Genomic DNA, 13,275 nt, shown 5'->3' with positions numbered 1-13,275 from the left:
ACTGCCCCACTGACATCAGAGCCACCAGTTTCCACTGTTACAGACTCATGATAATCCTGAGGAGGTCTGAGCAAAAATGGTCTCACAAAATTCTCCATACTGTGGGTGGTAGGGAAGAGGGGGGCAATTTGATTCAGTTCACATTTAAAGCCAAATCTATCAAATTTGCACTGTACGAAACAATATGAGAATCAAAACACAGCCATCCTTTGGGATTCACGCTTGTCTGCATTTTGGGATGCAGTTCGCCAAACAAATGATGTTGATTATATTAAGGGGAAGTGTGCATTAAAATGAATATGTTTATGAAAATAGCATACAAAAATGCATTACTTTTGCAAGAATGGACTGCAAAAATGTGTATACTAGTCAGACCTGTATACAAACATATGCTTATTAGGAGAAAGTTCCATTGAAATACTGAAGAATTTTCATAAGTGTTTTTAAAAAATCACAAATTGCTGCCAAAATGTGGACAATTAAATTTAAGATTGGAAAAATAAGAAACTGATCAAACCAAACTGGGCAGATCCTTCCATCCCTAGTGGGCAGTGAAACTGTGTGTGTGTGTGGGGGGGGACATTGTTGAACATCATTTTATAATGTACAGGCCTAGCCCAGAGGGCTTTCACCACTACAGCAGGCAATCATCTTGGCATAGCCATTTCTATCAACATGGGGTGAGGAACCGGTGACCCTCCAGATATTGTTGGACTCCAATGCCCATCAAGCCCAGACAGCTCAGACAATGGACAGGGATGGTGGAAGTTGCAGTCTAGAAACCTCTGGAAGACCGATTTCTGATTTAATATATATTGTTATTACCTTTGGACAGGAGCAGTATGACTTCTTACACCTTGGGAGATATACTTAGATGTGTAATTTGCTATTCGTTTACACAGCCATTTACTTTGCCTGCCTTTATTCTTTCTTTCTTTTTAATTGGAGCTTAAAAGTTCTCAAACAGCATTTTCATCCCCTACAGTCCTGTTCAATGGCAATGGAGCAAAATGGAGCAAATGGCTTTCAAGGACAAGAAGTTCCTGGACGTGATAATCCTTTGTTTTGATAATAGCTCCTGTGTAGGAGGAGCAAGAGCAGCTTTCAATGGGTTGTGCCTAATCCTTATGCCTGTTAATATGAAGGTGGTAAAAGACTGGTAGGCAGTGGATTTGTAGCTCAATCCAGTGTCAGTAGGTCAATCCAATGTCAGTTGACACCCTCCAGACAATAGTACCACTTGATGTTTTTCTATGGCCTGGTTCAAGCAGTTGCCAGTTACCTTCTTTGCAGGGCAGAGCAGTGTCACATGCCATGGGTGCTGCATTTAGAAAATGCTGATCTATGAGAAAACCTTATTAGCACATATTTCCCCATCTTTTTTTTTTGAGGGAAAAGGCAGGCCTAGCATCATCACCAAGCCTGCTGACAGCTGCCATGCACCAGGTGTCTGCTAGGCCCCATACACACTATATATTTCAAGCAGTATTATACCACTGTCAGCAGTCATGGCTTCACCCAAAGAATCCTGAGAGCTGTAGTTTGTTAAAGGTGCTGAGAGTTGTTTGGAGACCCCTATTCCCCCCACAATTCCCAGCATTCCCAGGAAAGAGGGGTGGACTGATAAACCACTCTGAGAATGGTTCTATAGTAGATTGTTCCTCATTCTACTCTTAGCTTGCATGGAGACTCAAAGCATAACCACCCATCTCTGTTTGCGTTTTGATGTCTTTGGGGTGGTGTAGGAATAGGTATATCGCCTACCACAGGCCATATCAGACAGTCTCAAGAACAGAAGACAAGGCGGCTACAAGGGACAGGGCCTTTTCAGCTTTGGCCGCTATTTTATGAAACTCTCCCCCAAAAGATGGGTGGTTCTCATCCTCAGTTGCAGTATTTAAAAAGACATTCAAAACACACTGATTTAGAATGGCTTTTAATTGATGTAATTTATTGGCCCAGCTGCCGTTTTATTTGATGTTGCATTGCTGCACCTCTGGAAATGATTCTTAAACTGGCTGCATTACATTTGATTGTATTGCTGTTTTGCATTTTTAAAAGTTATATTATTGTATTTATATGCTTGCAGTTTGTTCATCACCTTGGGTGGCCTTGGTTCAGAAAGACGGCTTATATATATTTTAAAGGGGAAAGGACTTAGCTCATTGGTAGAGCACCTGCTTTGCATGTAGAAGGTTCCTAGTCCCCAAAACATCTCCAGGTGGGGCTGAGAAAGTCCCCTGTCTGAAACCCTGGAGAGCAGCTGCCAGTCAGTGTAGACAACACTGAGGTAAATGGACCCATGGTCTGACTCAGTATAAGGCCGCTTCCGACATTCCTATCCTTCCAATTCTAAAGGCAGGTGGTGGTGCTGAGCCAAACTACAGTTTGCTTGCAAGCTTAAATTAGTGGCAATCATTAACTATACCATGTATGACTTGGCAAGTATAATTAAGAAATAAACTTATTGCAGAAACATGGAAATATCAATTAAGAAATAGTCCATGCCATCCCACAAGGGTCTGTATGATTATCTATCTTATCTGGGCTGTCGCTTCCAATGCTGGTTTGAATCTCAACGACCTCTGAGGAGTTCTTCATCTGTCAAGTTAAATAAGTGAGGAAACCTTAGCTGGGGGAAGCAAAAATGCAGTGATATAAGCAAGGTGCAAACACAACTGTTTTACTGGAGAACAAAGATGTCAGGCCTAGTCTGAAAATTATTGACAAATGTGCTCTTGCCTTCTACTGTACGTTTGAACTGACTGACAGGTAGATTTTATTCCTTATTGCAGCATGCTTGACTGGCTAGAAAGAACACTAGTAAATCACAGTAATCGAAAGGCTTCGATTTAGGTATCTCTCTTTTTTTTCATAGTGTATTTTTGCATCTCTGTTACATACTCAACCCCCACCCCAGGATGCATCCAATGGAAAAGACAGAAAAGGAGAACCAGTCTCCAGATGTTTTGGTCAAAACAGGCCTTCCCCAGGGACTTTTCTACAAATAATAAAAAAGGGGGACGCCAATTAATAAACTATCCTTAAAACATATGAAAACCTGAAAACACAATCTCAAAAGTCTCATATTTGTAAAACCCTCATGATTGTTCCCATGGGCATCCGCTAAGCTTTTTTATTTTTTTTTTCATTGTTATATGGATAAAGAAAAAGTGTATAATGAATTTCTATGGGAATGATCATGAGGGTTTTACATCTTAATAATAATAATAATAATAATAATAATAATAATAATTCTAAGAATTGTTTCCCATGAGGCATTTCAAAGCAAATTACAACATAACAAAAGCATACATAAAACAGTTCCATATATGGAAACAATTTTTTTTAAATTATGTATATAAAAAACAGTTTAGAACGGCAATAATACATATATAAAATCAATTCAAATCCAAATCCATTTGGGATATCAATCTCCATTTACAAGGCTTGTGGAAAGAGGAATGTCTTTAAAAGGCACCAAAAAGATAACAGAGAAGGCACCTGTCTGATATATAATGGGAGGGAGTTCCAAAGGTAGGTGCTGCAACTCTAAAGTCCCGATTTCAACATCACGTGGAATGGACTCCTGGTAGGATGGCATCTGCAGGATGCTCTCTCCCACAAAGCGCAGTGGTCAGTTGGGTGTTTAGGGAGTGAGATTTAGGGAGTGAGTGACTTTTGAGGCTGCGGTTAGAGAGCCAGTGCAAAGTAGTGGTTAGAGTGTTGCACTATGACCTGGGAGACCAGGGTTCGAATCCCCACATAGCCATGAAGCTCACTGGGTGACCTTGGGCCAGTCACTGCCTCTCAGCCTCAGAGGAAGACAATGGTAAAACCACCTCTGAATACTGCTTACCATGAAAACCCTATTCAAAAGGTCACCATAAGTCGGAATTGACTTGAAGGCAGTCCATTTCCATTTTTTAAGGTTTTAAATGTTTTAAGGATGGTTTGCTCACTGTTATCTTTTTTTCCCCCTTTTTATAGAAAATCCACTAGGTATGGGGGAGAAATTTGATTCCATTCACATTTAAAGCCAAATTTATGAAATTCTCACTTTCTGAGAACCAAAGACGCAGCCATCCTTCAAAATGTACACTTTTCCAACTTTTGCTAGGCAGCTCTCCAACCAATGTTTAAGAAAATGCATATATTAGAGGAAAGTGTACATAAAAATGAATATATGAGTGAATGTAAGATACCAAAATGCATTATATTAGGAGAAATTGCTTGCAAAAATGTGAACATCAGTCAACACGGCATATAAAAATGTGTTTAATAGTAGAAATTCACTCTAAAATGCTAAAGAATTTTCATGAGGATTTGTTTTTAATTGCAAATTGCTGCAGAACTGAATTTAAGATTGGAAAAATGAGAAACTGAGAGGACCAAAACTAACCAATTCTCCCATCCCTCAAAGCCCTTGAGGAAGACCTGTTTTGCCCAAAATGTGTTGGCCATTAGTAAAATATGCAGCATCTTGAGAATGGTTCTCTCTGTTTTCCTTTTCATTTTTGGTCTTTTGCATCATTCTTTCCCCACTTAAAAAAAATGTGGAGAACAACCTGGACTTCAAACTTCAAATGGAGAATGATGATGCCAATAAATGCCAAGTTTTGTTGGGATCTCAGTGTGGGATACATCTTTCCTGGCCTCTTGAGAAAAGTCCTGGAGGTGCAGTGGGGGGGGGGAAGCAAGCAGTTTTGCTGGTGTCTGAACTTGAATCATAGAATTGCATCTGGAGTACACATGCCATATTCCAATTCATTCTGCTGCATAATTAATTGTCTAAGGGAAGTTACATGTTATAAACAAACAGAGAGGTCAAACAGATTACTTAAATCAAAGTCCTCTTGGCCAATTACCACAAAGTAATGAGCAGCTAAGGCTGCAGTTAAACTCATGGTGTGGGCAGCTCAAAGTAGGCTGAATGATCTCTGAATGGACAGTCATCTTCTGCTGGAAAATGGGGGGGGGCATGATAGTGGGAATGCCTTCTAGCCACCTACATGTACAGCAGCTATTTTTCATGAATGCTTTCCTTTCATAAGAACAGCAGAAGAGCACTGCTGGATCAGACCAAAGGCTCACCCTGTGTCCACAGTGGCCAACCAAGAGGTGAGGGCCTCGTGCAGATACCATCCTATCAGGAGGTCCATTCTGCACAACATAGACAGCAGATCTTAAGTGTTGTGGCACCTAGCCTTTGGAATTCCCTCCCCTTAAATATTAGACAGGCACCATCTCTGTTATCTTCTAGGCACCTACTGAAGTCCTTCCTCTTTCAACAAACCTTTTAAGTAGAGATCTTATCCCAGTCTGCATCCATTCTGAAATTGCTATTTCAGATGTTTTTAAAGTTTTTTTTTTAGAAAAGATGTTTTTCAGATGTTTTATTTTTCAGATGTTTTTCAGATGTTTTGTTTTTCAGATGTTTTCAGTTTTTGTCCCTTCTTTGCCACCCTGGACTCCTTTTGGGAGGAAGAGTGGGAAAGAAATTTAATTAATAATATCATCTTCAACAACAACAACCAGATGCCTATGGGAAGCCTGCAACCAGGACCTGAGTGGAACAGCACTTTCTTCGCTTGTGATTCCCAGCAACTGGTATTCAGATACATATTGCCTCTGACAGGGCAGCAGCTGCCCTGAAAGTGTGTGTATACCTGTGGGGCCACCACTGTCATCCCAGAGCACCCTTGACCTTGCTGCCACCTCACCCTGCCCTATCCCCTTCCTGGCAAGCACAGACCCATCACCAGGAGGTCTTCACTGGCTCTGCCTCCCTCCTCACAAGCCTGTACTGCGGGATAATTCAACAGACAATAACTTCAAGGAAGGAGCGGCAGGCCTAGATTACTCCAGGGGTTGACAATGGCCTCCCTGCTTGAATGTGGGCCTTGGCAAGTGTCCAACAATACTGACCCAACACCAGCCCTGGTTAGGCTATAACACTCTGTAGAAAAGCAGGATATAACTTCAATACATAAATATATCAAGTTGGGCGGAACTAAGTAAGAGGCTTAAGAAAGTAGACCGGAAGAATAGCTCAGTCATACAGAGGAAGACGTAGATTGGAGGAAACAACCAAGTAATGATTCAGTAGTGAACAACAGCAGAGACAAACAGCAGAAGAGGCACAGAGCAGAGGAGGATATAGGCAATCAACAGGCATTGTTTTCTATATCTCCTAAGCGACTATTGTTAGCATAAACATCCTGAAGACATTATGGAAAGAAGTATGGAAAGATTTTACAGAGTGAGGCAGCCTTCATAATGAGGACCATATGGAATTCCTTTGGGAAATATGGCACGTTTTATCAAAACGTTGGCTTCCAGCAAAACTTCTCAGATGTTTCACCTAAGGAGGAACTCCCAAATTCACTTTAGGCAAATGTTGGTCACAACATATGGAGGTTTGGAACTCCCTGATTTCCCTTACTCCCCCCAAAAACCCTGCAGATGGTTTTCCTAGAAACTCTTCTTAGAACCCAGTGCCAAACATGTTTGCAGAAAATCTATCTCATTGATTTCAGTGAGGTTTATTTCCATTTAAGGAAGCTTTGGGCTATAGCCTTACTTGGACCATGATATTCTTGCATCATTACAGAAATTGTAATCAATGTAGGTTGTATCCAACTAAGCCCTATTCAGAGTAGACCCGTTGAAATAAATGAACCTTACTTTGGCCTGTCCATTAACTACAGTGAGTAGGATCTGCATTGGAGGCCATCCTCTGTTAACATACTCAGATATTCCTTTATATATTCATGATCACCTGCAGATCCCTATTGGGATCACAAGTTGTGAATTCATTGGGACATGTCTTTTCATGCTATGCAACAGTCTGAGGTATGTTAAACTTTTCTAAAAAATAAAAATAATGTGAAAACTCTTCTCAGTGCCGACTTTAACATTTCATTTCCCATCACCCACTATGTCAAGGCTTGGTTTAATCTCTAGGACAAAGATATGGGTGTCTGGATAGTCTCCAAGTGAATGGAATTTCAGCTTGTGGGGGGGATCTTTGTTTGCGTGCTATATTTTCTAGTCATTGCTTATCAATGGAATGGATAGTATAGTGATCTTGCCATTAGAGAATATGAAAGCATGAAGCTTTTAGGGCTTTACAAATGAAAACAGGAATAGTTATTAAAGAACATATGCACACTTTCATGTATCCACCACAGTTTTTAGGAGTGTGCTCCCATTTGGACATGGACACTGTGTTTACATCATTCCAACAGACTGTAGCATTAGAATATAGAAATATTAGTTATGATGAATGAAGCAATGTGGAACTCTATAATGTAACTGATAATATCTGGGTTTATGCTAAGGGGAAGCATCCTAAAACCATTGCTATCTGAGATGCCTTGCATTCCTAACAGATTTGTCAGATGGTAAAATTTCCCTACTCCCCGACCCTTTCAAAAGCACATTACCCCAAACAACAGAACTTTTGTTTTTATGTAGGTTTCAAAAATTATCTTGTATATTCCTGGAGTGAATGATCTAGGGTAGTAGTGGCAGAGACAGAATCTTAAAATGAACATCTAACATATATCACTGGTTGCTGATTCTTTTGTGACATCAGAGGCATGAGAAAGGTTGCTGTAATATAGACATCTGCTTCTGGTTACTGAAGGAATTTCACTGGGCTGATCCATGAACTGACATGACAATTTAATGTGGCTTTATACAAACTCCTCAATAATGTCCGGACTCCTGTTTAACCCCGTTACCATAACCATAACTATTGACCTGTTCATGTCCTGCTAATCCTGACCCATCTGCAGAAAGGGAAGACATGAATTTAGTAATGATTTTCAAGTCAACTATCAGAGGCAAAATGTTTGCACTAGAAGCTGCTTTAAGCCACGTCATGCCATTGGTCCATCTAGCTCAGTATTGTCTACACTAGGGATAGGTGAGAAACTTGGTTCAGTTCACATTTCAAGCTGAATCTATCAAATTCACTTTCCAGACCAGTATGAGAACCTAAGGAGAGCCATCCTTCACACTTATCTGAATTCTGCAATGCAGTTCACCCACCAACTAGTGTCAGAGCTTGGAAAAGTTACTTTTTTAAACTACAACTCCCATCAGCCCCAGCCAGCATGGCCACTGGATTGGGCTGATGGGAGTTGTAGTTCAAAAAAGTAACTTTTCCAAGCTCTGACTAGCGTTTAAAAAATGCATATGTTTGGGGAAAGTGTGCATAAAAATGTCATATGAGTGAAAACAGCATGCAAAAATGCATTATATGGAGAACTGAATTTAAGAATGGAACAACGAGAAATTGAGAAAACCGAAACTGACAGATCTTTCTAGCTCTAGTCTACACTGGCTGGCAGTGGCTCTCCAGAGTTTCAAATAGGGGTCATTCCTAGACCTACCTAAAAGTGCTGGAGATTGACCCTTGGACCTTCTGCATTCAAAGCAGGTGCTCTGTCACTGAGCTAAGACCCTTTCTGTGTGCGCATGCGTGCACACACATACACATGCTATATACTGCAAATATACTCCGTCCTTCTTAAGGACTTGCACGTGATAAGAGCTGGAATAGATCCTTTCACCTTTTTAAAAGGCTCTGAACCTGGATGGGTGGGATTTTCCCATGTATTTTGTTCAACTAAGAACTCTATATGTTTCCCTCCAACAGCTTGGTTTTATTTCTTGGTAGTGGAATGGGATGGCTGTGCAATCTTTGGAGAACCAAAGCCACGAAACCACTCAGAAGCTTTAAGGAGCATCTGATCCACTTCAAGATGCCTTGTTCATGGCATGATTTGAGCCAGAAACACGAAGCCCTTCCCTGAATCAACCCAATTTGCTTCATAACTCAAGGTACCCACACAGCCGATGCATGCTCCTACTAATTACTTTGCCTATTTCAAAATGGGGTAGGTGATCCCTTCTACATTGAGGGATTTTCCTGATCATTCTGTTGAATGGAGGCTTGGTCTTCTGCCCCAAAGACCTGCCCTGATGGAACCACTGCTTAGCAGGGAATAAAAACCTAGATATCTCAACCTACCATGCCCATTACTCATAGGTGATACATTATCAGAGACATTGGAGCCTTCAGAAGCTCATTTTTGGGGTGGCTTCTCATGGAAAGCCACTCTAGAAATGTGCTCATGTCATTACCATATAATTGCTCCTTCACGGACCCTTTACAGTCCCTTGAATTAACTGATCTAACTAGCATATGGTATTAAGTTCATGGTTCCTTTGTTTTTCTTTCTTTTTCCCTTGAAAATGACTGAGGCAGAAGCTCGGCTCAATATCTAAGGCAGATCTATGAAAATCTTGGAAGAGGGTGTCTTATGTTAAAAAGATAGCTTGAAAGTATCAGTGTACTTTAGCAAACAATGTCCTTTCTGTCCATAGGAACTTTGGATTACTCTTGAATATAACCTGTAAATGAGTTATAGAGGTCAGCTATGGAGACCATGAATAGTTTTATTGAAATAAATCCATTTGTTAAGCAAGAAGTTGGCGGGATTATGTATTTACGTGGGTGGAGAGCACAGAAAGATAATTATTTCTATTTACATAAATCATTTTCTTATTACGCAGGGATCAGAGTAGGATGATTTGGCTGTGAGAAGGGAGGGCAAAAGAAGATCAAAGTATCAATTTGCTGATCAGGATGGAGTGGCAGAGTGCAACTGGGAATTGGGATGGAAGCAAGATAATTACTGCCATTTAAATAAGTCAATTTGTTGTTGGTCAAGGAAGTTGGCTTAGTTGTTGGGAGGACATGGAAAATGCCTTGGAGTGTAATGGTCTGTTCAGAAAAAAAAAGTTCTCTGGATGCTTTCTTCTCAAAGCTGTACTTGTTTCATGGAGGATGGGGCTATGCATGGTTACAAGCTTCGATGGCTGTGTTCTACCTCCACTCAAAGGCGGTATGCCTCTGGGGACCAGTTGCAGGGGGTCACAGGTGGAGAGTGTGTGGTTGAGCTCAGGTCCTGCTTTTGGGCTTCCAACAGGCATCTAGCTGGCCACTATGAGAACAAATGAGCCTTTGGCCTCATCCAGCTCTTCTTATCTTTCATCTTCTGGGATGTCTGTTAACTACAAGTTGTGGAAACCTAAAGCTTGCCCAACATTTCTCAGAAAGGAATATTATGTTACATTTTCAGATCATTTTCTTTTCCAAGTTCCCCCCAAACTGTTTGAGAATATCACTATCTCCTGAGACAGTCAACAAAATAGGCCTCACAATCATTCCCCCACCCATTAATTGAACAAAGAATTTCAGGCAAAACCGTGGATCCCATTTTAATATTTTGTTGTTATGTGCCTTCAAGTCGATCTCGACTTATGGCGACCCTATGAATCAGTGACCTCCAAGAGCATCTGTCATGAACCACCCTGTTCAGATCTTGTAAATTCAGGTCTGTGGCTTCCTTTATGGAATCAATTCATCTCTGGTTTGGCCTTCCTCTTTTTCTACTCCCTTCTGTTTTTCCCAGCATTATTGTCTTTTCTAGTGAATCATGTCTTCACATTATGTGTCCAAAGTATGATAACCTCAGTTTCATCATTTTAGCTTCCAGTGACAGTTCTGGTTTAATTTGTTCTAACACCCAATTATTTGTCTTTTGAGATTGCCCTCTACTCTTCACCATCCTCCTCTTTTAGTTCTTTGCTGCCTTTATCTACCAGTCTAAAGGAACATAGCTTCATTCAGTTTTAATTGAGCTGAAATTTCTGGAAAGTAAATTTCAGCTCGCTCTCTCCTCCTCCACACCTGTTGAAGAATTCTACTTCCCTAGAATATTTTACAATTCACAGAGTGGCTTAACAATCAATCCTTGTTCCCAGTTGTAGTTCTGTGAGGGGACTAGGGGTCTCCTAACAACTCTCATCACCCTTCACAAATTACAGTTCCCAGGATGCTTTGGGGGAAACCGTGGCTCTTACAGTGGTATCGCAGTGCTAATGTGGATGTGGCCTGAGTGAAACATAGTTAACACATGCACAAAAACTTGGTTTCTCATAATTTGAGGACTCAATTTATTATTCACTTCACCTCAAGAGTGGCCAGTTGGGAGGTGCCTCACACCTTGCCTCTGGGAATTCGCATGGCAGCCACTTACCAGGAGAGAGAAGTGCAGGAGTGAGGTGGTGGGGAGGTTGGTGCTGTGGAGCCAATCTGTCAGTGGGCCTGTGCAGCACCAACCTTCCTACTGCCTCACTGCTCTCCTTATAAATAAGCAGCAGGAAGACCAAAGCCAGGAGCATAGCGGCATTCCCTCCCTTCCAGCCATTCCCACTTCACCTTAGAGTCCAGAGAAGTGCCTCTGAAGAAGATCATATAAGCAGGCAGGCTGATATAGAGGGAAGAGGAGAACCTTCCGGAAGATGAAATTGAAAGTGGTCCAAAAATCACACACACACACTTTTGTAGGTCCATTTCTCCCCCAACAAGTGGCATCCCCTCTTCTACCTGGGTCTTAAAGGTGCAGGTACTCTGTCCTCTTTGGCACCTGGCTACCCTACATCCTAATGCCCTGATTCAGTGCAAGCGTTTGTGCAGTTTTAAAATATTTTTGAAAGATCCTGAGCAAAAGGGTTTCTTTAAGGGAATTCTGGTGTGCTCAGAAATATTTTTGGCTTCCCATTTCCCTTGGATTTAGGAGTTGCAATAGTATTGATAAATCGAGCTAAATAGAGTATGCTAAAGGAACTCTTTTATTTAGTAGAGTCATATATCTTTGCATTATTATGAAGAAAGCTCTTTTATTGCTTTTGTGTCTGCCAAACAGCCTCAGGAAAACATTCCTTCTCTCCCTCCCCCTCCCATGCATTTCGTTGCTGTTGCCCTGCAAGCATCGAACGTACACAAACTTGATTATGATTAATTGAAGGCTCCCTGCAAATTATTTTTTTTTAAAAAAAACCTCTACCATCTAAGTCTTCCATCTGCTGCAGAAAACAAAATAGGATTTTATTGTTTTTACATTTATGAGGATACTTAGAGCTCACTGAGTAAATCATCCAAATGGGTAGATAATCTAAATACAACTGTAATAGTTAGGTATGCAGGATGAACCCAAAGTATGGCAAACGGGTCCACCACCACCATCTCTGCATTTCATATCAGGTTAATATATCCAGCACTGTAGTGGCAAATCCAGAAGTGCAGGGCCCCTTCATGATAGTCACAGCCATGCCCCTCCCATCCTTTTTCCCCCTGCTGAGTTGAGAATGAGATTCTTCTTACTGCCTTCTCCCACAATAACAGGTGTCCCTAGGAGCCAATCAGCATGAAAGGGGAGAGTGTTAACTACTGAGAAGACTCTTCTCAGTGGCTGACTCACCTCATTTCACACTGTTGGCTCCAGTCAGCAGGCAAGGACAAGGAAGCATGTTAGAAGGCTCTTCTCAGTGGCTAGCACACCCTCCTTTCATAAGGATTGCCTTGTAGGATGTTGGAGACAAAAGGACCCTGCTGGGACCCTGCTCCCAAAAATGTAAAGGGTCTAAGACCCTGTGAGACCCTGGATGACTACATCCCTGAATATATCTTAGAAAGCTGTCTTGCTCTGGAGAAACTATTTGTCTGTCCATGCCAGTGTGGTCTATTCTGCCTGACAGTGACTCTCCAGGGTTCCAGACAGGGGTTTTTTTAACATCTCTTGGTCATTTTAAAAGGAGATGCCAAGGATTGAATCCAGACCTTCCAGCATGCAAATCTGCCACAGACCCAGGGACCCTTACCATACACTATGTTCATTCTTTGCAGGCTTCTTGGAAACTCTGCTTGAAATGCAAATGGTATCGCCTCCCTAGAGTTCCTGTTATATATCACCCACAGTGAAATTTCAAAGCCATTTAGGGGTTGCTGTTTGGATGGAGCACCAAAGTAGCAAAGAAAAATAAGTTTAAATAGGCTAGGGACACTTCTTATAGGGGGTCCACACTTTCTTACCTGGCAATACCAGAGAACAGTCATACAGACTCTTAGTCAAACTATAATGGAGGTGTAGTCCAGCCTTGGCTAGCCTAATGCCATCCAGATGTTTTGGACTATGTTGGGCTTCCATAGGAAGGGGCGCATCTAATGACCTCATGACTATCCCCACAGCCCTCTGTTTCCTTTGCACAAATTACCACAACCTTCTTCTTGGCGATCACTCATGACCAAGTAAGATTGTCTTCCAAAATATAGTCTTTAACAATGGATTCATCTGAATCTGTATCCACCGCCGATGTACCAGACCATGACTAGGGGCTTCTGGATTTCACAGTCCT

This window comes from Rhineura floridana, chromosome 13 (assembly GCF_030035675.1).
Source record: "Rhineura floridana isolate rRhiFlo1 chromosome 13, rRhiFlo1.hap2, whole genome shotgun sequence".
NCBI lineage: Eukaryota > Metazoa > Chordata > Lepidosauria > Squamata > Rhineuridae > Rhineura > Rhineura floridana.
The sequence above is the reverse complement of the archived record's forward strand: the minus strand, read 5'-3'. Positions refer to the sequence as shown.